Source organism: Sus scrofa, chromosome 13 (assembly GCF_054392235.1).
Source record: "Sus scrofa isolate SSC_HxYL_T2T_F1_AM1 chromosome 13, Sscrofa_HxYL_maternal_Yorkshire_Landrace_v2.0, whole genome shotgun sequence".
In the NCBI taxonomy this organism is placed as follows: domain Eukaryota; kingdom Metazoa; phylum Chordata; class Mammalia; order Artiodactyla; family Suidae; genus Sus; species Sus scrofa.
In genome coordinates this window covers 62,633,248-62,657,241 of record NC_139395.1, presented here as the reverse complement: position 1 = coordinate 62,657,241, position 23,994 = coordinate 62,633,248, and the positions used below count along the sequence as shown (strand labels likewise).

Genomic DNA, 23,994 nt, shown 5'->3' with positions numbered 1-23,994 from the left:
AGCAAAGGAAACCAAAAAGACAACTTACAGAATGGGAGAAAATAGTGTCAAATGATGCAACTCACAAGGGCTTCGTCTCTAAAATATACAAACAGCTTACACAACTCAACAGCAAAAAAGCCAACAACCCAACTGAAAAATGGGCAAAAGACCTGAAGAGACATTTCTCCAAGAAAAGTATACAGATGGCCAACAAGCACTTGAAACAATACTCAACATCTCCGACTATTAGAGAAATGCAAATCAACACTACCATGTTGAGATACCACCCCACACCAGTCACAATGGCCATCATTCATAAGTCCACAAAGAACAAATGCTAGAGGGGGTGTGGAGAAAAGGGAACCCTCCTGCACTGTTGGTGGGAATGTAAGCTGGTACAGCCACTATGGGAAACAGTACCTCAGAAAACTATACATAGAACTACCACACGACCCAGCAATCCCACTCCTGGGCATATATCCAGACAAAACTTTCCTTGAAAAAGACACCTGCACCCTCGTGTTTGCTGCAGCACTATTCCCAATAGCCAAGACATGGAAACAACCTAAATGTCCATCGACAGATGAATGGATTAAGAAGATGTGGTATATATACTCAGCTATAAAAAAGACTAAAGTAATGCCATTTGTAGCAACATGGATGGAACTAGAGACTCTCATACTAACTGAAGTGAGTCAGAAAGAGAAAAACAAATACCATATGATATCACTTATATCTGGAATCTAATACACACCACAAATGAACCTCTCTACAGAAAAGAAAATCATGGACTTGGAGAATAGACTTGTGGTTGCCAAAGGGGAGAGGGAAGGAATAGGATGGATTGGGAACCTGGGTTAGTGGATGCAGACTATTGCCTTTGGAATGGATAGGCAATGAGATCCTGCTGTGTAGCTCTAGGAACTGTATCTAGTCACTTGTGATGGAGCATTAAAATGTGAGAAAAAAGAATCTATACATGTATGTGTAACTGGGTCACCATGCTGTAAAGTAGAAAATTGACAGAACACTGTAAACCAGCTATAATGAGAAAAAAAATTTTAAAACATTATTTAAAAAAATTCCCAGGATTCTAACAATTGATACCACCTTGTTACAAAAACCCTAGGATGAACTTTTCAATGACAAAATCTTTCATGTTTCTTAACATTATGGAGTAAAATGTTGGTAAGTTTTTAGAGGGTCTTTTTTTGGCCCTAAAATATCATAACATGTCATAAATCATCTTCTTTATAATAGCATGTCAATACAGCCACAACGGAAGAAATCTGACAACGTGTACATGTGCTTGGCAGAGGGCCTAAGCTTCAGATGAGATCCCAGCCCTGGCTGACGGCTCAACTGCGGCCTGTGAAACCCTGGCAGGGAACCCAGCCGCACTGCTGGTCTAGGGAATTGTGGGATAATAAATATATGTTGTTTTAAGCCACTATGTTTGTGGTAATTTGTTACACAGCCACAGAAAACTAACACATTGATCTAAAGCACCTCTAGATGTTCCCTAAGTGAATCTGACATCATATGGCACATTCTTGAGGTCATTCATTTTCACAGTGAAAAATGTGAGATACTCTGCTTAAATGATCTTGACTATTATTTAAATGTCTGACCTCAGACCAGGGACTAGCTAAAATAACATATATTTTATACACGTCCGTGTGAGTGTATACATTTATATATACACATACATTATACACATTTATATATAAATATATATATACATTATATACATTTACTACATATACTCTCTCTATATATATAAGCTGTTAAGCTTTCAGAAATCTTATACTATTTTCTGACACATGGCCTAAATTTGACCCAGAAGGCATCATGCTCATTATCGAATGCCACCACCTCATTTTCTGGACAAGCTGTAGAGAGGGTGCTGACCTGCCAGGCTCACAGGGATAAGAACAGTGAAGTAAGAGTGGGCAGCCAGGTCCCCAGCACACAGCAGAGCTTGTCATGGCCCTTTTCCTAAAGATACTGGTAGCTGGGCTGGACTGTAGAGAGCGAGAGAAAAAGAGAATCTCCTTTCTTAGCGATTGCATTCAAATGCCCGCAAAACAAATACTGTGCGTTTTAGAAAACAGGTTTCTAAAGTAGATACTGGGAAAGATTCAAAGAATAAAAGCAGCACTGAGGTTGTCAAGGGTAACTAGAGAACAACTACTATATTATAATAAGGTCTTTCTTATCTTTAAAGCAGTAGTTCTCCACCAGGGACAATTCTGCCCCCCAGGGGACAGGTGGCTCTCACTACTGGGGGAGAAGGGAAAGTATTTCTGGCATCTAGTGGGTAGAGGCAAGGGATGCAGCTAAACATCCAACAAGGCAGAGGATGGCCTCCACATCACAGAATTGCCAGGCCCCAAATGTCATCAGTGCCAGAGGTGAGGCCTGCTGGAAGGCATCACAGCTGTCCCTCTCCACCCTGGTGACCCCTCAGCACTGTGACATGCCCGAATGACCTCTTACACCCTCGGAAGACAAAGCACACCCATGGCACAATTTTCTTTGGCTTGGGCTTTAATGATCTTCTTCTTTGACCTGAAACACAGGCTCAAGTTTTCACCACTTAGGTTCAGCAAGCTGCATCCTGCTCTGACAGCAGAGACCCATCTGCACGGCTCAGTGTTCCTTTTTTAGAAGCAAAACCAAAACACTGGCTTGTGTGCTTCATTTTAACATTGTGTTTTATACACTGGTCAAAATCTGGTGACATACCAGTGAAGGACCAGTGCAACTTGCATTAGTGGGCATGGCACAGAGCTGAAAACTGCTGCTTAGTCTAAACCGCTGACAGCAAATACTACAGATATGACACGCATATCACAGAAATGGCTGACATGAGGAAAATGTCCAAACACTGGGAAGCGTAGCACCTCTGGTGAAGAGGAGGGCAAGCCGCTGTCTAAAGAGAGAGCGGCTACTCAGTTCAAGCCAACTCTTGCCAGGCAGGAATGTGGGCTCCATACTGCCAGAAACTCTGACTTTCCAAGACTACTTGGGTATGTAGAGTTGTGTTTGGAACCCTCAATTTTAACACATTGGCTTACACTTTTAAAATACTTGATGGGTCTAACATTTTGGACAACCTCTTTGAAATGGATGGTCTGAGCAAATGAAGAGGCTCCAAACAGATGGAATTGAGGGCATATTCAGGGTATGCTCAAGACATCAGACGGAAGGCTAGGAACACTTGGGGTGAAGCTAGATGGTAAGGCTCCTGGGTGAGGCCAGCAAGTTCCAGAGTGACTCTGGCGATGATGACAATAACATCACAACTACAACAATAAATCATAACCTCCTGCTGTATATAGCACTGGGAACTATATCTAGTCACTTGTGATGGAGCATGATGGAGGATAATGTGAGAAAAAGAATGTATATATGCATGCGTGACTGGGTCACTTTGCTGTATAGCAGAAAACTGACAGAACACTGTAAACCAACTATAATGGAAAAAACAAAAATCATTTAAAAAATAAATAAATAAATCATAACCAACTCTTGAGGAATGTATTTTAGGCACTGGCCTAGGCACCTCTGTAATGAACATATATAATTTTTCCAACAACCTTATGAGGTATTATTATTATTATTATCCTCATCATAAAGATGAAGAAAATGTGGTGAGAGAGATTAAACAACTGCCTAAGGACACAGGACAAGTGAGTAGTGGGTGTGAGATCTGAACCCAGGGAGGCTCCCTTCAGAGGCCAAGCTCCCAACCACCACCCATCACGATTCTCATGCTGACATCTGCAGGCATTAAGTTCCATCTCTCTCCCTACCTGTACCTACAGATAAAATGTGCTTCATCTAAGTTCTTATCTACCTGCCAACATTCAGATAAGAAAAAGCTGAAACAAGGCTCAGTGTACTTTGTCAGAACATGAATGGAAGTGCAAACATTTTTTTTTCCAAAAAACATGTTAACTCTCTGCTCTCTAGAAATTACACTAGCCTAGCAAGATTCAGTCCTTCTTGTTAGTTGACCTTTACATTCTTAATCAAAGCTTGTGCCTCTGCTTACAGTAAGAATACTGACAATCAGCTGTAGATGTAACACTCTCTGGCATTTAAGTCAAAAGGCATATAAGGATTAGTCATGCTCTCTGACCAGAGTGAGAATGAGAACAAACAGTTCTAAACCCACTAGAGATTTATGGCACAAACTTGTCCTACACAAGGCAATTGCATAGACATTACACGTGGCAGCATTATAACTAAAATTCCTTTAGATGTATGGATTTGAAAGCCATAACAACTTAGCAGGCAAAATTACACTTCAAAGCAGCTAGTATGTAAATTAACTCAGATCTCACTTCATTTTTTTTTTATTTTCCCACTGTACAGCTCACTTCATTTTAAAATAAGAGCCCTCGCTGTAATAAATTTAGAGAAACTGACAATTTTGAGTAGGATTTTGAAAAAAAGAAAATTCAGTTTTTACCTTGAATAGGAACTTTGTTCTTTGCTCTTCTTCACTGAGCCTATTTTCCATTTCAGAATCAAAAGCTCCAAGGAACAAATGAGATGTCATTTTATTTCTGCAGACCAAAAACTGGTCCAATATTATTAAAATGTATAGACTATTTAGAAATGAAAAGGAACTTAGGAGCTCCCGTTTTGGCTCAGTGGCATGAACACAACTAGTATTCAGAAGGACACAGGTTTGACCCCTAGCCTCACTGAGTGGGTTAAGGATTCCGAGTTGCCAGAGTTGTGAGCTGTGGTGTAGGTCACAGATGCGGCTCGGATCCTCTGTTGATGTGACTGTGGTGTAGGCTGGCAGCTGTAGCTCTGATTCAACCCATAGCCTGGGAACTTCCAAATGCCTTGGGTGCAGTCCTAAAAAGAACTCCCCCCGCCAAAAAAAAGAGGAACCTAAAGTATTTTGAATGCCATTACTTCCAAATCTGCTTAGAAATCCAAACAAAATCTTACTTCAAAAATAGACAAATTTAAACTGTGGGGGAATCAACTCTGAAGCATAAATACAAATTAATACATAAATTTAATAGGACACTAACAGGTAATATACATGTGTTAACAATCATTTTGAAAGTGCTAAAAATATCATTTTAGTCCACCTCCCTTTAATATGTGCTGCAGTCTAAAAAATTCTATTTCCTACTGTCTCTCTAGTAAATGATACTGCTCAAACTTTTTGTCAATAAGGTAAATAGGAAAAAACAAATCTCTCTCAGAATAGCAGGCAAACATGCATAAAGCACAGTGGTGCTCCCAGGAGGATATATTTAAATCCTCACTCAGTCTTGGATCTTTGAAACAAACAAACAAATAAACATTAGCAACAACAAAAAAAACCCCAAAGGACTTAAGAACATAGTTTTCATAATTCAATTGTTCAAAGTGTTAAAGATAACAGGAAAAGATCACCTGAAATACACAGAAAGAAAATTTTACCTGAGACTAATACAATATTTTCTTTAGAAAACAATAAAAGTTCAAACCATATTTACCAATGTCAATAAATCTGGACGTTACTAAAAGATCTCCTCAAATACAGTCGATGGCCCACTCACTTCTAGTAACATTGGGTAATGGCTGAATTCCAGTATAACAAAAAAAATAATAATAACCTAGCCTAGAAGTCTACTGGAGTTCACTGTAACGGGATTTGAGCTATAATTAAATTTGATTAGTTTGGTTCAAACCTCAAGTTCAAAAGAATTATCAGCATGAATGGATGAAAAGCCCTTTTACACGGGCATTTTGAAAATATGAAAAGGGCTGACACAGCAAGCATCAAAGACTTTAAAAGCAATTGACCCTTCCCAGAGCAAAGGAGAAATGCTAACAGCTGAAACTCAGATGCTGCGTGCAAAGAAAATAAAGTTCCAGATGGTTCCAAAAGCTTGGCAGTTTATTAAATATTAAATACTATTATTTTTAACTGGATTTTGCCCAGGGATAGCCAAACGTGTCATCTATAAAAGGTGAAAAAGAAGTCTGACTCTACCCACTGAAAAACTGAAGCAAATAAAATATTCCCTTTTCAAAAATCACAAGCATGGAAGAAGCTTCGCAAAAAGTTATATGACATTGAAATAATCATGACGTTTAATCAAAAAAAAAAAAAAGAAACAAAAAACACCTATAACCTAAAAAGCCAAACTATCTATCTAAAGGAAAGCAGGCTTCACAGAATTTATATTAGTATTTGGAAATATTTAACTCTTTCTCTATCTCAGAGGATGGTTACACACACATATACATGCACACGTGCACACACGTTTTGTCCCCTTAAATAACATTATACTTCTAGTACATTTTAAAAAAGCAGAAAATAAATATTTCTAAATTTTTAAAAGAGAGAGTAAAAACAAAGAGCATAATAAATTCGGCCCAGAATTTTGCTAGTTTCTGAGGGTTAACACAGATTTTAGCAGCAGTTAAAAAACATTATTAGAGGGAGTTCCCATCGTGGCTCAGTGGAAATGAATCTGACTCATATCCATGAGGATGCGGGTCTGGTTCCTGGCCTTGATCAATGGGTTAAGGATCCAGCGTTGCCGTGAACTGGGTGTAGGTCACAGATGCAGCTTGGATCTGGTACTGCTTTGACTGTAGTATATACATAGGCCGGCAGCTACAGCTCCGATTTGAGCCCTAGCCTGGGCACCTCCATGTGCTGTGGGTGCGGCCCAAAAAAGACAAAAAAAAATTATTAGAGGGTTAGATATATGAAAGTTTGTTGTATGCAGGCTTAAATATACACACATGTATGGAAATGTGTTTATACACATTCACACATATATCACACATGTATATATAAATGTGTGTGTATATAATAAAATAGTTAAGTGTGTGTATGTGTATGTTGTATTACATACACACATAAAACTGAAGGTCTCTTCTCAACAAAATTTTTAATTAATTCAGTTTATATACCCTGCATTTTTAGAAGGCACCTTTAAGTGAGTCTTTATCTTAAGAGTTTTCTCTTATTACCTTGCTGTATCTATATACTTCGGGATTTGGAGGAGGGCAAAGACTGTTTTTCATGAGATGGAAACAGTCTGTGCCAAATGAAGCAGGTGTGAGATATCTCAAAGATGAAAGCAATTCTCGAAATAACAATGTCATCCTGTAATGCTTTCTTGACATGTACAATTTTGCTATTCCTCTCTTTGAGATTTAATACACAGCATTATGCTTGTGATCATTCTTAAGAGAGACGAGCATTCTGATGGGTATTCTGAATTTCAGTGGTTTCTGGCATTAGAAAAAAGTCAATTCAACATGGATCTGCGTATGAAGTCACAGCAGATAGGTGTACCCCTAAATGTGGTTTTTTGTTTTTTTTTTTAAGCATGCGCTTTACAAGCAAAAAAGATTGCTGATGCAATCCTTTTATTCTGGAATCTGTTGATTTCAAATTGGTAGCTTCAGAATAACTCAAAGTATTCCCCTACCAAAAAAAGAAATTCTTTGAAAATAGCCAATCATATTGGTTACTTTCATTTTTGTCCAACAACAAAAAAAAATTATGCTAAATGTGACATGAACATATCTTTTAGAAGTTTCTCATTATCTTAAAAAATATTATACATGATTTATGACAAAAGGTTTTCTTGTAGAAGAAAAAATAATTTGTCCAGTTTCATTTTTCTCCTGATTTATCAAATAGTTATAGAATTTAAGTTTTTCTTTACAGCAAAAGAACAAGAAAATCTTGTAACTGAAGCTGGTATCAGCTAGCCTAGTGGTTCTCACACATCAGTGTACATCAAAATCCCCCAGAAAGCCTGTTAAAGCACAAGCTCTGGGTCCCCTCCCCGGAGTTTCTGATTCAGAAGGTTTTGGGGGTGGGACCAGAGAATCTGCATTTCCAAACAGTTCCCTGGTGATGCTGCTGCAGTTGGTCCAGGAATCACACTTTGAGAACATAATAATCTGGCCAATGTTTTCTCTTGTTAAGAAGAAAAGTTGGTAATGGGGGGAAAGGAATGATGAAATGTGGTACATCATAACGCTAGCTACATCCATAATAGGAATAATGACTTCTGACTCTAAGAACTAAGAAGAAGTGGACATAAAAGAAATCAAAGATAGGCCTTAGAGATGGATCTAGTTCAAGATTCAGCAAACGTCCTATGTAAAGAGAGTAAGTATTTTAGGCTCTGCGGGCCATACAGTCTCTGTCACCGTTACTCTGCCACTGCAGTGGGAAAGCAGCCACAGATAAGGCATTCATACACCGGTGACCATGACTCTGTGCCATCAAGACTATATTCCAAAAACAGGGTGTGGTCTGAAACAGCTCAAAAGTTTACCTAACATTTTAAAAATGAGAACGCCAATGCCCAGGAAGATTAAACAACTTTAAGACACATGATAGTAAGTGACATAATTATAACCAGAACTTTGGTATCCTAATACCTGAGGTCATAAAGAAGCTACTGTTAAAGTAGTATTTTGATAAAGATACTGATAGGACAATGTTATAAAACTTCATGTGGTTTAATGACCAAAAAGTATTTTGATAAAGATATTGATAAGAGAATGTTATGAAACCTCATGTGGTTTAATGACCAAATAGAAAAAATGATTTTACTAACTAAAAGGGTATATTTAATACTCTCTAGTTAATGCAAGACATTATTGTTTGATCTTTCCAAGATTATTTCTAAACAGGAGGCTTACACATAGAGGACACTGCCTCATCCCTCTGCATTTACACGGGGCTGAAGCATGGCCTCTGACTAAGCCTTTTTTTTTTTTTTGGTCTTTTTAGGGCCACACCCATGGCATATGGAAGTTCCCAGGCTAGGGGCTGAATCAGAGCTGTAGCTGTCGGCCTACACCACAGTTCACGGCAACGCCAGATCCTTAACCCAATGAGCGGAGCCCAGGGATCCAACACTTGTCCTCATGGATACTAATCAAGTTCATTACTGCTGAGCCACAACAGGAACTCCTGAATGAGCCTTGTGATTTGGGGCTGGGGAAATGGGGAGTCATGGGTTTCTCGGTTCTGACCCTCCTGGTCTTAAACACTTCTCATCCAATCCTCCATCTATTCGGTGCCATTCCTTACAAAAATTATTCCTGATGACACTAAAGGCTTCCCACATAAAAGCCAAAAGAGGTATCAAATTATAGAACTTAAGAACAATGTTTTGTGCAGACAACTAGGTTTGCTCTTAATTCCAGTTATTAGACAATTATTAAATAGATTATTTAGCTAATAAAAATAAAGCCAGGAGTTCCTGTCATGGCGCAGTGGTTAACGAATCTGACTAGGAACCATGAGGTTGCAGGTTCGGTCCCTGCCCTTGCTCAGTGGGTTAACGATCTGGCATTGCCGTGAGCTGTGGTGTAGGTTGCAAACTCGGCTCAGATCCTGCGTTGCTGTGGCTCTGGCGTAGGCTGGTGGCTACGGCTCCGATTAGACCCCTAGCCTGGGAACCTCCATATGCCACGGGAGCGGCCCAAGAAATAGCAAAAAAAAATAAAAATAAAAATAAAAAGACAAAAAAATAAAAATAAAGCCAATGTATGTTTTTTACCATGAATTTAAAATGTGATCATATGTATATACCTGTATACACATGCATATTCACACACGCATATGCACACACACGCTCACTAGCTTTCATCATGGCCTAAGTTTTTGGTCTTAAAACTCACATTTGAGTAAGTAAATATACTTTAGCAATCGATAAAGTAAATTTTATGTGCTGCCTTATAACTATTTATGCCAGTTTATAAAAAATGATAAGGCAGTGAGTACATACTGTGAGGAGTAAAATATCCTATGTTTTAACCATCACACACAAATCCAAAAAAGTTTTTTCTAAAGTTACTGAATAGTTACAAGTGTGTATATCCAATTCTGGATACAAATGATGAGTCCTAAATCTGAGGCAAAGTTTGAGACATGTTTGATGTATCCTGAACCATGCATGAAAAAGCATCTGTTATTTACAGATCAAAGCAACACAGAGTATCCTAAAACAACTAGAGTGAAAAATGCCCAAATCTAATTTCATCCCTGTCCACATGCTTCTTTGAACTAATAATTCAGAGAACTGGTCAGTATGTTGAACTAATTAGCATGCTTAATGCTTGCCAAATTTATGGCTCCAATTCTTTATTTTAAAAAATAGAATATTTTTAAAGGTTTTAAAAACACACACAAGCAAATTTGAAAAAGTGCAAAAGCTAGTCCAAGTTTACATGTGTTGGATAATGCCTCAAAAAGCCCCCAAATATGGGTGACACCTGTTTAATACTCTCTAAGCTACTGAATGGTTGTAAATGATTTGGAGGTTTTGATTTGCATGAAATGAATTCAACATTTTTTTCTGTATCCAGTCATTTTTCAACGAGATTGAGTATATACCTAACCTTATTTCAACATAAGGAATCATAGTTAAGTGTTACTGATAAGAAACTAACTTTTTTTTTTTTTTTTAACTGCACTGAGAGTCACTTCACTCAAGATCTTTGAAGTGAAATCCCACACCTAAGCATTAAGGGCAGAGTGAGCCTCCGGGACACATTTCCTACAAAGATCTTCATAACATTTAGCTGGCAGTCGTCGCCAAAAAACTTAAAGTAAATAGATTACTCAGTATTATGCAGAGTGTTAATTAGCTAATATTGTCATGACTCTGGGGGTCCTAGTACTAGATTTTTTTTTTTTTTGGTTCTTCTGAGACCCATTGCTATAATTTACATGAGAACATTACAGAGAGCCCTCCAAGCAAGTTCCATCTTGACTTGCAATTCTATTTTTCCTTTCTTACTTGAGGCAAGAAATAGGAATTAAAAAAAAAAAAAAGTTACCAAAGGTCCCAACCACAAAAGGGGGTTCAGTACATGTGATTACAAGCAGGACACTCAAACTGAGTGTTTTAGCACCACTTGAAGCATAAAAAATATTCTTTAAAAGGCAGCTAGCATCCTTTTCTAAGAATGTTGCCCCTTATCAACCCATGGATTCCATTACTGTCCTCGACCTTCTATTTTGTAAAAGGATTACTTAAAATTCAATACATCCAAAGATGAAGGTTTATTCCATGAATGACTACTCATTCTTATACTTGCCAGCACTTGGACTATTATTTTCAAATACTGACGAACTGCTTTACAAATGCATGCATGTGGCCCTCCACACACACAACAGCAAAAGCTCTCTGAGGGTAGAATCTTTGACCTCTTCTGTCTTAGCCACACACTGCTAAGACCATAGCTCTGAACTCTGCCCACAATGAATATTCTCAAGTGAGCCCAAACCACTGGGTCATCACCTCAGTAATGATATCTCATGACCATGGGGAACTTCTTTTAAGTTGTAGGGTACAAAGAAAATTTACATAATCTGTCTTTTGCATTAAATACATCATATTAATTTCATGGTTTGTAGACTTTCCACTGTAGGAAGGCAGCGCTAGAATAAGAATCAAAGAATCTGGGTTCTCAGCTTACTTCACCACAGACTAACAGAGTGATCTTGGTACTTCATTGCAGGTCTTGTATTTTATAAAATAGTGTGACCAGGATAACTCTCAAAGTAAAGGTGCTTCATGCTTGGATAAAATAAAATACATAGCTGGGAAGACAATAATAGTAGGAGACTTTAACACCCCACTCACATCTATGGACAGAGCCTCTAGACAGAAAATCAATAAGACAACAGAGACCCTAAATGACACAATAGAACAATTAGACTTAATTGACATTTTCAGGACATAACATCCAAAAGAAATCAGAATACATTCTTCTCAAGTGCACATGGAACATTCTCAAGTACTGATCACATACCGGGGCACAAAGCTAACCTTAATAAATTTAAGAGTATAGAAATTATTTCAAATATCTTCTCTGACCCCAATGACATGAAAAGTAGAAATCAGCCACAGGAAAAGAAGTGAGAAAAAACTAACTACATGGAGATTAAATAACATGCTACTAAAAAATCAATGGGCCAATGAGGAAATCAAAAGGGAAATTTAAAAAATACCTTGACAAATGATAAGGAAGACACAACCACTCAAAATCTATGGGGTGCTGCAAAAGCAGTGCTTAGAGGAAAATTCATAGCAATACAGGCCTTCCTCAAAAAAGAAGAAAAATCTCAAATCAATAACTTAACCCACCACCTAAATGAATTAGAAAAAGAAGAATGAAACCGAAAGTCAACAGGAGAAGGAGATCATAAAGATCAGAGAGGAAATCAATAAAATAGATATTCAAAAAACAATAGGAAAAAATCAGAAAAACCAAGAGCTGGTTCTTTGAAAAGGTAAACGAAATTGACAAACCTCTGGCCAGACTCACCAAGAAGAGGAGAGAGAAAACCCAAATAAATGAAATAAAAAAAGAAAAAGGAGAAATCACAATGGATACTGCAGAAATACAAAAAACCCTAAGAGAATACTATGAGCCATTGTATGTCAACAAATTTGACAACCTAGAGAAATGGATAACTTTCTAGAGATTTAGAGCCTGCCAAAACTGAATCGAGAAGAAACAGATCAACTGAACAGACCAATCACTAGAAATGAAACTGAATATATAATAAAAAACACTCCCTACAAATTAAAGTCCAGGACCAGATGGCTTCACAAGCGAATTCTACCAAACATACAAAGAGGAACTTATACCCATCCTCCTTCAACTTTTTCAAAAGGTTGAAGAAAGAGGAACACTCCCAAAGACATTCTATGATGCCACCATAGCCCTAATATCAAAACCAGACAAAGATACCATCAAAAAAGAAAACTATAGGCCAATATCTCTGATGAATCTCTGACGTAAAAATTCCCAACAAAATTTTAGACAACCAAATCCAACAACATATAAAAAAGATCATACACCACAACCAAGTGGGATTCATCCCAGCTTCACAAGAATGGTTCAAAGTATGCAAATCAATCAATGCCATATACCACATCAACAAAAGACAAGTCAAAACCACACGATCATCTCAATAGATGCAGAAAAAGCATTCGACAAAGGCCAACATCCATTCATGATCAAAACTCTTACCAAAGTGGGTATGGGGGGAACATACCTTAACATATTCAAAGCCATTTGTAACAAACCCAAGCAAATATAATACTCAATGGAGAAAAGCTGAAAGCCTTCCCACTAAAAATCTGGAGCAAGACAAGGATGCCCACTCTCACCACTGTTATTCAACATAGTATTGGAAGTCCTAGCCACAGCAATCAGACACGCAAAAGAAATAAAAGATATCGAAACTGGAAGAGAAGAGGTAAAACTGTCACTGTATGCAGATGACACGATACTATATACAGAAAACCCTACAGACTCAACCCAAAAACTCCTCAAACTGATCAACAAATTCAGCAAAGTAGCAGAATACAAGACTAACATTCAGAAATCAGTCGTGTTTCTGTATACTAACAATGAAATATTAGAAAAGGAATACGAAAATACAATACCTTTTAAAATCACACCCCCAAAAATTAAACACCTGGGAATAAACCTAGTCCAAGGAGGTGACTTTAATGATGAGAACCATAAAACATTAATCAAGAAATTAAAGAGGATGCAAAGAAATGGAAAGATATTCCATGCTCCTAGCTTGGAAAAATTAATAGTGTAAAAATGGCCATACTACCCAAAGCCATCTACACATTCAACGCAATCCCTATCAAACTACCCAGGACATTTTCCACAGAACTAGAACAAACAATCCAAAAAGTCACATGGAACCACAAAAGACCCAGAATTGCCAAAGCAATCCTGAGGAACAAAAACCAAGCAGGAGGCATAACTCTCCCAGACGTCAGGCAATATTTCGGAGCCACAGTCATCAAGACAGTGTGGTACTGGTACCTAAACAGACATACAGACCAATGGAACAGAATAGAGAACCCAGAAATAAACCCAGACACCTATGGTCAATTAATCTTCGACAAAGGAGCCAAGAATATAAAATGGGAAAAAGACAGTCTTTTCAGCAAGTACTGCTGGAAAACCTGGACAGCCACATGCAAATCAGTGGAACTAGAACACACCCTCACACCATGCACAAAAAATAAACTCAAAATGGCTGAAAGACTTAAATGTAAGACAAGACACCACCAAACTCCTAGAAGAGAACACAGGCAAAACATTCTCTGACATCGACCTTACAAATGTTTTCTCAGGTCAGTCCCCCAAAGCATCAGAAATAAAGGCAAAAACAAAACAATGGGACCTAACCAAACTGACAAGCTTTTGCACAGCAAAGGAAACCAAAAAGACAACTTACAGAATGGGAGAAAATAGTGTCAAATGATGCAACTCACAAGGGCTTCGTCTCTAAAATATACAAACAGCTTACACAACTCAACAGCAAAAAAGCCAACAACCCAACTGAAAAATGGGCAAAAGACCTGAAGAGACATTTCTCCAAGAAAAGTATACAGATGGCCAACAAGCACTTGAAACAATACTCAACATCTCCGACTATTAGAGAAATGCAAATCAACACTACCATGTTGAGATACCACCCCACACCAGTCACAATGGCCATCATTCATAAGTCCACAAAGAACAAATGCTAGAGGGGGTGTGGAGAAAAGGGAACCCTCCTGCACTGTTGGTGGGAATGTAAGCTGGTACAGCCACTATGGGAAACAGTATGGAGGTACCTCAGAAAACTATACATAGAACTACCACACGACCCAGCAATCCCACTCCTGGGCATATATCCAGACAAAACTTTCCTTGAAAAAGACACCTGCACCCTCGTGTTTGCTGCAGCACTATTCCCAATAGCCAAGACATGGAAACAACCTAAATGTCCATCGACAGATGAATGGATTAAGAAGATGTGGTATATATACTCAGCTATAAAAAAGACTAAAGTAATGCCATTTGTAGCAACATGGATGGAACTAGAGACTCTCATACTAACTGAAGTGAGTCAGAAAGAGAAAAACAAATACCATATGATATCACTTATATCTGGAATCTAATACACACCACAAATGAACCTCTCTACAGAAAAGAAAATCATGGACTTGGAGAATAGACTTGTGGTTGCCAAAGGGGAGAGGGAAGGAATAGGATGGATTGGGAACCTGGGGTTAGTGGATGCAGACTATTGCCTTTGGAATGGATAGGCAATGAGATCCTGCTGTGTAGCTCTAGGAACTGTATCTAGTCACTTGTGATGGAGCATTAAAATGTGAGAAAAAAGAATCTATACATGTATGTGTAACTGGGTCACCTTGCTGTGCAGCAGAAAATTGAGAGAACACTGTAAATCAGATATAATGGAAAATATAAAAATCATTAATAAAAAAATAAAATTATAATTAAAACCAATAAAATTTAGAAACAAAAATAAATAAAAATAAAACACATAGCACCTTTTCCTTCTTCATGTGAATGTTAGGACTAAACTATATGATGTGTATATGTAAAACTGAATCACTTTGTTGTACAACAGATATTATCATATTATAAATCAACTATACTTCAATAAAGCTTTAAAAAATGAAAAAAAGACTACATTATATGGCAGTGTAACAGCAATAACAACAAACGTGTGGTCCAAATTAAAAAAGGAAATACCACTGTCTGCTTAATCAAAGTAAGATGAAGAAGTAAGCTTGTAATTCACTAATGTAACATATTAAAGGTACAGTAATTCAAGAGAAATAGGTCATTCTTACAAAAACGGAAGAAAAAAGGATAAAAAATACATTAAAATTTTAGAATATTTTTAGTCAGTCCTTCCTATCAGTTTTTTTAAGAGGTGATTTAGAAAGAAAAAAGGTAGAAAACATAAGTTTTCCGGGTTTTTCATACAGCCATTCTTATCAGTTTAAATTTTTTAAAAAAAGGAAAATATCTTAGAAAATCAAAACAACACCTTCCAATAGTGGAATGGTCAAAAATGTGAACACAAATAACTGAGTAGAAAGAAAAACAAATGCATTGCTTGGCACCTAAGAAGGAACCAATACAAATTTGTTCCAGATACAGATCCTACAGATATAGCCAACTGATTTCTTTTTTTTTTTTTTTTCTATCACGCTAACAAAGTTCAGCATTTGTCCTCTCTTCAAACAAATGTGGAAACTACCTGTTTGAGGCCTATGGTTTCCCAAGGCTCCTAGAAACTAAGCTCTTGGTTTTTTTGGTTTTTTTTTTTGTTTTTTTTTTGCTCTTTTTTGCTATTTCTTGGGCCGCTCCCACGGCATACGGAGGTTCCCAGGCTAGGGGTCCAATTGGAGCTGCAGCCACCGGCCTACGCCAGAGCCACAGCAACGCGGGATACGAGCCGCGTCTGCAACCTACACCACAGCTCACGGCAACGCCGGAACGTTAACCCACTGAGCAAGGGCAGGGACCGAACCCACAACCTCATGGTTCCTAGTCGGATTCGTTAACCACTGCGCCACGACGGGAACTCCGCCAACTGATTTTTTACAAAGATACAAAAGCATTTCAATGGAGAAAAGATAACTGTTTTCAACAAATGTTGGGACAATTGAACATGTGCAAAAAACAAACCTCAACCTAAACTCCACCCCGAAATAAAAACAATTCAAAATGCATCACAGATGTAGACATCAAATCTAAGCCTATACAACTTTTAAAAGGAAACATGGGAGAAGACCTTAAAGACTTGGTGTTGGGCTGAGATCTTAGACACGACACTCGAAGTACAATCACAAAAAAGTGATAAAACTGGACTTTGACAAAATTTAAAGATTTTACAAATAATGTGGTTCAGAGAATGAAAATACAAGCTATATACATTATCAGGAAATATGTGCAAATCACACAAGTGACAAAAGGACTAGCATCTCAAACACATTAAGAACTTTTGAAATACTACAGTAAGAAACAAACAACCTAACTTAAAAATGGATAAGACACACTTCAAAGAACATCTAAGGATCACAAACATGTTCAATATCATTACCATTCAGGAAATGAAAATTAAAACCACTATGGGACATCATCACATACCTATTAGAATGGCTAAAATAAAAAAAAGAGTTCTGCAGTTTTTTATAAAGTTACCATACACTTACCATATGACCCAGCAATTCCATTTCTGCCTACCCTAGAAAAATGCAAATTTATGTTTACACAAAAACCTGTACATGGATATTTATACCAATTCTCTACATAACGGCTCCTAAACTGAAAAGAATTCAAGTGTCCTTCAATGCGTGAATATAGAAACAAACTGTGGTATATTCAAACAATAGAATAAATAAAAGGAACAAACCACTGAGACATGCAACGACTAGGATGAATCTCAGCATCAGTACAGTGAATCATAGGAACTAGTCTCAGAAGGTTTTACATAATGTGACTCCATACAAATGATGACATTCTCAAAAGGAAAAAACCATAATGATGGAGGACAGATCAGTCATTGCCAAGGATTAGAAGCACGGAAATGAGTATGACTACAAAGGGATAGTACAAGATGTCTGGGGGATGATGTGAATATCCTGGACCCTGACTGTACTGCTGGTTACGTGACTCCATACATGTGTTACAGTGGACAGCTCTGTACACAAAAAAAGAAGTCAAACTTACAATACGATAACAACAACAACAAAAAAATTAATTATTTGTTCTTGCCTGAGACAAGTACAGGCAGATGGGAAGGAGGAACCAAAGCAATGCATTTAATTTTTAAAAGCTCTTCTGCTCAATAAAAGAGCCCACAAGCAGTAAGGCACCCAGGATCCAGATCTTGGTTTCTATCACTCCTATATACCTCCCCACTAAAAGGAAGCAAGGGCTCCATGGAGAGGGCACTGATGACAGGACTGGGAAAGTACAAAGTAAGCGTGGGACAGCTAGCTACATCAACAAGGAAGTTCTCAAATACTAACCGGGAAGTATGTAAGAACAAAAGGCTTGAAGAGGCTCCCACCGGTCAAATTTGCTGCAGCTTTAGCCTCAAAAAGAATAATAATGGCGGAGCCCCCATCGTGGCTCAGCGGAAACAAATGTGACTAGCATCCATGAGGACGCAGGTTCAATTACTAGCCTCACTCAGTGGGTTAAGGATCCTGTGTTGCCGTGAGCTATGCTATAAGTCACAGATGTGGCTCAGATCTGGCATTGCTGTGCCTGTGGTATAGGCTGGCAGCTCTGATTCAACCCCTAGGCTGGTGGCTACAACTCCAATTGGACCCCTAGCCTGGGAACCTCCATATGCTGAAGATGCGGTCCTAAAAAGACAAAACAAAACAAAACAAAAAAAAAAAAAGAAGAATGGCAATGGATTATAATTATTAAATAAAAAACAATCCACAATTGTGGTAATGGTTGCACATATCGTTGAAAAGACTAAAACTAAAACCCACTGAATGGTTACTTTAAATGAATGAACTATCTGGCATTGTGAATTATATTGCAATGAAGCCATTAAAGAAAAGAGAGAGAGAGATAGAGATTCTATGAGTCCATAGGCATATTTAAAAAGGGACCTGGGTGGGGAGAGGACGGAGTAGAAAGCGAGGGAGGTGGTAAAGGAAAAACGCTCTCCTTTATAGAAGAATGCCAGTTAATAAACTCAGAGAAAAGGGATAGTATTAGGAAAATCACCATTTTGCAATTACCAATGTAATAAATGCTTCAGGCAAGAAGCATCTGCAGATGTCAGAACTACTGGGTGAAAGATTATTGGGGAACAGGATAATCACATGGTTGCATAATATTACCCCACAGATCACTTCTCACAAAGAAGAAATGAACCTCTGGAGAACAGAAAGCTAGGAAATGCCAACCTAATCAAATGATTAAACTTGGGTCCACCAAGTTTGGGACAACATGTGACCCCTGCATCATCCAGGCACACACAAAATTTAATATATAATCTGAATAGAATCATAAAGAAATCAGACAATCCAGGTTATGGGACTGTTTGTAAATTCCTCCTTCAAATACAGAAAAATTAAGTGATGAGAATTTACTGAGGTTACAATGAGCCACAGACCCTTTATTTGGTGCCTTCACTTAAAACTAGTCTAAAAACTAGAGTACCCGTCATGGAGCAGCAGAAACGAATCCAACCAGGAACCATGAAGTTGTGGGTTCGATCCCTGGACTTGCTCAGTGGGTTAAGGATCTGGTGTTGCCATGAGCTGTGGTGTAGGCTGGCAGCTGTAGCTTTGATTGGACCCCTAGCCTGGGAAACTCCATACGCCACGGATGCAGCCTTAAAAGAAAAAAAAAAAGAAAAGAAAAAAAAAAAACTAATCTAAAACTTAATGAGTAAGATGTGTTATCTACACAACTTTTTCAGACTCTTATTAAACATCCATAAGGAGGACGAAAGAATCTTTGTAAACAGTTGTGTGAACCAACAGACGAATCAGCAGAGTGTAATTTCCATAGGATCTTGGTTGCTCAATATAAAACATATCATTGTCTCCCCTAAACATGGATATCACTGATACCTTCTAACAGGCAAAGGACATACTTTATTTACCCTCTGAGGAAAACAAACTTCATTCCAGAGTGATTTTTAACTTGCTCATCACTCCATTTCGCAGAACGGAAGTATGGAATAACTCACAGATAAACAACACAGAGGACTCAACACATGTGGATTAGGATAAACTGACAGAACATTGTAAATCAACTATAATAAAAAAATTTTAATAAAAGAAAAAAAAAAAGATATAGGGGAGCTTTATTAGAAAACCTGGAATCAGCTTAAAAGACTCCATACAAATTCAATCACTTACTTCCCAAATATAACTAAGATACACACTGAACTGATAAAATCAACATGCTTCTCTAAGAATCTAGCATCTTAACATAATTCCTTCTTTTTTGTTAGTATTCTTACTAGTTTTAATTTCATGGCTGCAGCAAAAGCATATGGAAGTTCCTAGGCCAGAGACTGTATCTGAGCCACAGATGCAAACCATGCTGCAGCTGCAGTAAACACCAGATCCATTAACCCATTGTGTTGAGCCAAGGATCAAGCCGACACCTCCACAGCAACCAGAACTGCTGCAGTCAGATTCTTAACCCTCTGTGCTATGGTGGGAACTCCAACATAATTTCTTCTTGTATAAAAAAAAATAATCAGTGAAACACAGGTAAAGCCAAAGACTCATGAATGGCTATCATCAAGTGGCATTAGTAAGAACCTCTGAAAGTTATATTAGGAAGTAAAGATAATTACCTGAACAAAAAATCAGGATAAAATAAAGGCCTTCAAAAAAAGGAGCTCTACCCTTATATTTACTTTGCATTCCAATGTTTCGGTCGGATGAGGACAGTAAGGAACCAGAGGTGTAAGACTGTGAGAGGCAGAGCTACAGTCAACCTAAGCTATCTGGCTACCAAAACCATGGTCTGAACCACTGTGTTTTGAGGGCTCCAGGCAACAGTGAATCCAGGTTAGGAAGGCAGTGAGGAAAAGTCCAGAAACACTGAAGGATCACAGTGGATTAGAAGCAGAAGACAGAAAATTCTGAGATTCCCAAGGGAAGCCAGAACACAGAACTACAAAAACAGTATGATTTTGAGGTTGTCACACTTAAATACACAAAAAAGTCAAACGATGCACCCAAAAATGGCATTTAGAAACTCTGGGGGTGGGAGGAAACATGAGAAAGTTCATGCTCTAAATGTTCAGCAAATTAAAACACAGGACAAATTTTTGCACATGGTAGAAGGCAAGGAGATGGTCCACTTGATTCTGATGTTGGAAATATCTTCTGCAGGGTAAGGCAGGGACGAACACAAGCAGAAGCACAACCCCAGAAGGCTACTAGTGATGGGTGCACCAAGTCTCAAATGACACAAACACTAGCTTATTGGTGTTCAACTTTTATTAGAGTCAACCCAGAAAAGTCATGAAAGAAATGGTTGTGAGGGAAGGACACAATGAAACTGTCAGCCATCTTGATAGTCTAAGATTATCAAATATACGACTTAAGGTTTCTAAAATAATCAGAGGAATGAGATTTATGTAACTGGGCTGCTAGAATGACACAAGATTGGGAGGAGCATCAAGGGAGCTCAGTCCATCTTCCCTTCCAAAGACTTGAGAGATTGCATCTAAAACTGACAAGTTATATGTGTAAACATTATTTGGAAATATGGATGTAATAAGAACTAAAAATGGAAACAGTTAAAAGAGATTACCTCTAGAAAAGAGGACTAGAATTGAAGGAAAAAGCAGGAGACTTGCTTTTCATCATAAATTCTTATGTATTATTCAATTGTTATTACTTTGATTTAAAAATTTTTAAATTGAGAGTTCCCACTGTAACTCAGCAGGTTAGGAACCTGACTAGTATCCATGAGGACACAGGTTTGTTCCCTGGCCTCGCTCAGTGAGTTAAGGATCTCGCATGGCCGCAAGATGTAGGTCACAGATGCAGCTCAGATCTGGTGTGGCTGTGGTATAGGCTGGCAGCTACCGCTCCAATTTGGCCCTGAGCCTGGGAACTTCCATATGCCACAATTGCAGCCCTGGAAGACAGAAAAAAGAAATTTTTTAAAATTAAGTTGTAAGTTTAAGTTGTCATTCTTTTAGACAATCATTTTCAGTATCAGGTTAAATATTTCATACGATGTCCAAATCTGGCATTCTTTCTTTTGCAGCTCTTTATTTTTAAAATCAATTTATAGACTATCATAAAGGTTGCTAAAATGATATAGGGAGTTCACATACACACTATACAGAGCTTCTCTAATAACCAGGGTAGGACTATGAAAATCAACTGCTGGTATTACAATGCTAACAGCTAAATTACAGGCCTTATTTGATTTTCCCCCTAATATTATTTTCTCTTTCAACCAATATCCAACCCAGAATCCCTCACTGCATTTGCCTGTTGTGTCTTAGTTTGCTCCTGTGTATGACAATTCTGTTATCTTTGTTTTTCATGACCTTGACGATTTTGTACAATGTCCCTCAATTTGGGTTTGTCAGATGTTTCCTCGTGATCAGTCAGAGACTATACATTTTTTTGGCAAGAAGAACTAAGAAGTGATATTGTACATCATATTGGGGGTGTATGATGTCAAAACATCTTACTACTGGTGATGTTAACCATCATCACTTGAATAAATCTGCCAGTTCCTCCCACTGCAAAATTACTATTTTTTCCCTTTGTAACTGAAAAATAGCTTGGAGGAGATACTTCAAGACTGATATTTGGTTTTGGCAAGATAAATATGCTTAATGGTTCTTACATTTTAGAGATACATAATGAAGTATTTATGGATTAAATAAAACAGTATTATTCAGGAACCATGGATTGGAAAGCAGTATTTATTATGCTTGGATTTTCTTTTTTTTAAAACTCAAATGACTTTTTTAAAAGTGCCAAGCAGTCAACTCAAGAGCTTCAAGGTTCAGGTATACTGGAGTTCCTGCCACCATCATTTAAAACACAGGCCTTGTGCGCCCTCTAGTGTGTATTTCTCTAACACAACTTTTATATTGACAAATTCAATAACAAAAAGCAAAGAATTTTCACAAAGGCAAAGAAAATCCCCTCTCAACAATTTCTGCTTCTCCACTAGTCAATAAACTATCTGTTATTTGGTTAAGTACCAAAAACATTTCAATCCCAAAGTTTATCATCTTTTTTTTTAATCTATTGGGTTCTCAGAACATCTGTGAAAGCCCCGGGAAGAAAAGACAAAAGAAGGCTAAAATCAGCCAAAGCATTTTTAAGCAAACTTAACAAAGGCCAGAGGAAAGATGTTGCAATCAATATCGCTGCCTAATTCAGAGGCACAGTTCATTGTGTTCTGCCTTTACAGATGCCTCCATTTCTTTTAGTACCCTCTAACACTCAAAAGTTGTGTTCTACTCCAAGTTAAGAGATTTGGTCCAAGTCTCACAAATATACTAATATTTTATTTTCCACGGTTTACTGAAAAAATCTTAGAGCAACGAACAGTGAATTTATCTGCAAAACATGAACAGGAAGCAAGTGTAACCACAAATACAGGCTTTGGAATCAACACAGGCTGTGCCTCTGCTTCCAGAGCTGACAATATACTATACATATTAGCTGTATTGTTTAACTTTGCCAAGCCTCAGGCTACTGATAGGCTAAAAAACAAAAATAAAAAGGTTAATACCTTACAGTTTAATCTTAAGATTAGAAAAATGTAATTAAGTAAAGTACATGATCCTAGAATTCAAATTAGAACTATTATCATGATATGACCCCAGGGAAATATGCTACCAGGTAGTAAAACCCACAGGTAAACACTTAAAATAGTTCTTTGAAATGACTCCCTGCAACCACAATCTTTGACTTTACACATTAAAATTACTGATTTTACCTTCGTATTTGGTTTTCTTAACACAGATAGTTTCTTTTTTAATACCTCTTATAAGATGCTGTGTGCTCATATTGCAAGACGGTGTTCAAACCTAAGAACCTCAAAAGTAATTTTTACCCAGTGTTCACTGTACATAATTTGCACATACCTGACAAAAGATTTTCATCACAAATAAACTGTTTGCTATTTTCATATGTCATTTCAAAAAGTGTTTTACATATATAAAATATTCATAGAAACAACCTCTAACAAGAAATGACAAAATTAAAATAAGGGCTATGTGTGGAAGGCACAAGAATATCAGGAAATGTGATGAGAAAAGACAAGGAGAAAATTAAGCTCACTGAGAGTGCAGAAAGTTGAGACGGCAGAAAACCACTAACATGCCTGGGAATTAGGTGAGGACTCCATAATTCTTGCCAAATTCATCCGCACCTGAGCATCCGTAGGCGATTTTAAATATCCAAGTACTTAAAGTTGGTCTACTTCTGAAAAGTGGGATCAAGGAACTGGTCTGTTCACTAATTATTTTCTGAGTGTGCTGTATGTCAAAGACTCTACTAGGTGCTGGATTAATAGTAGGAAGGAAAACATGCAAGAGGCACTTGCCCTCAATGTGCAGATATTCTTGTGCAGGGAGGAAGGCAGGAAATAAATTTGTAAACAAGAAATGAAGATGATTTC

The 23,994-nt window shown here is 37.7% G+C and overlaps 1 protein-coding gene and 1 long non-coding RNA gene across 12 annotated transcripts in view; one reads left to right on the top strand and one right to left on the bottom strand.

Moving 5' to 3' along the window:
- The window catches only part of SLC25A26 (solute carrier family 25 member 26), a 165,580-nt gene that overhangs the window by 80,712 nt on the left and 60,874 nt on the right, over positions 1-23,994 (bottom strand). The gene's annotated exons all lie outside the window — the stretch shown is intronic.
- LOC146397375 (uncharacterized) lies at positions 16,017-22,660 on the top strand. Its single transcript, XR_014823512.1, has 2 exons — positions 16,017-16,217; positions 18,205-22,660. It is a non-coding gene; the product is annotated as an uncharacterized LOC146397375 (long non-coding RNA).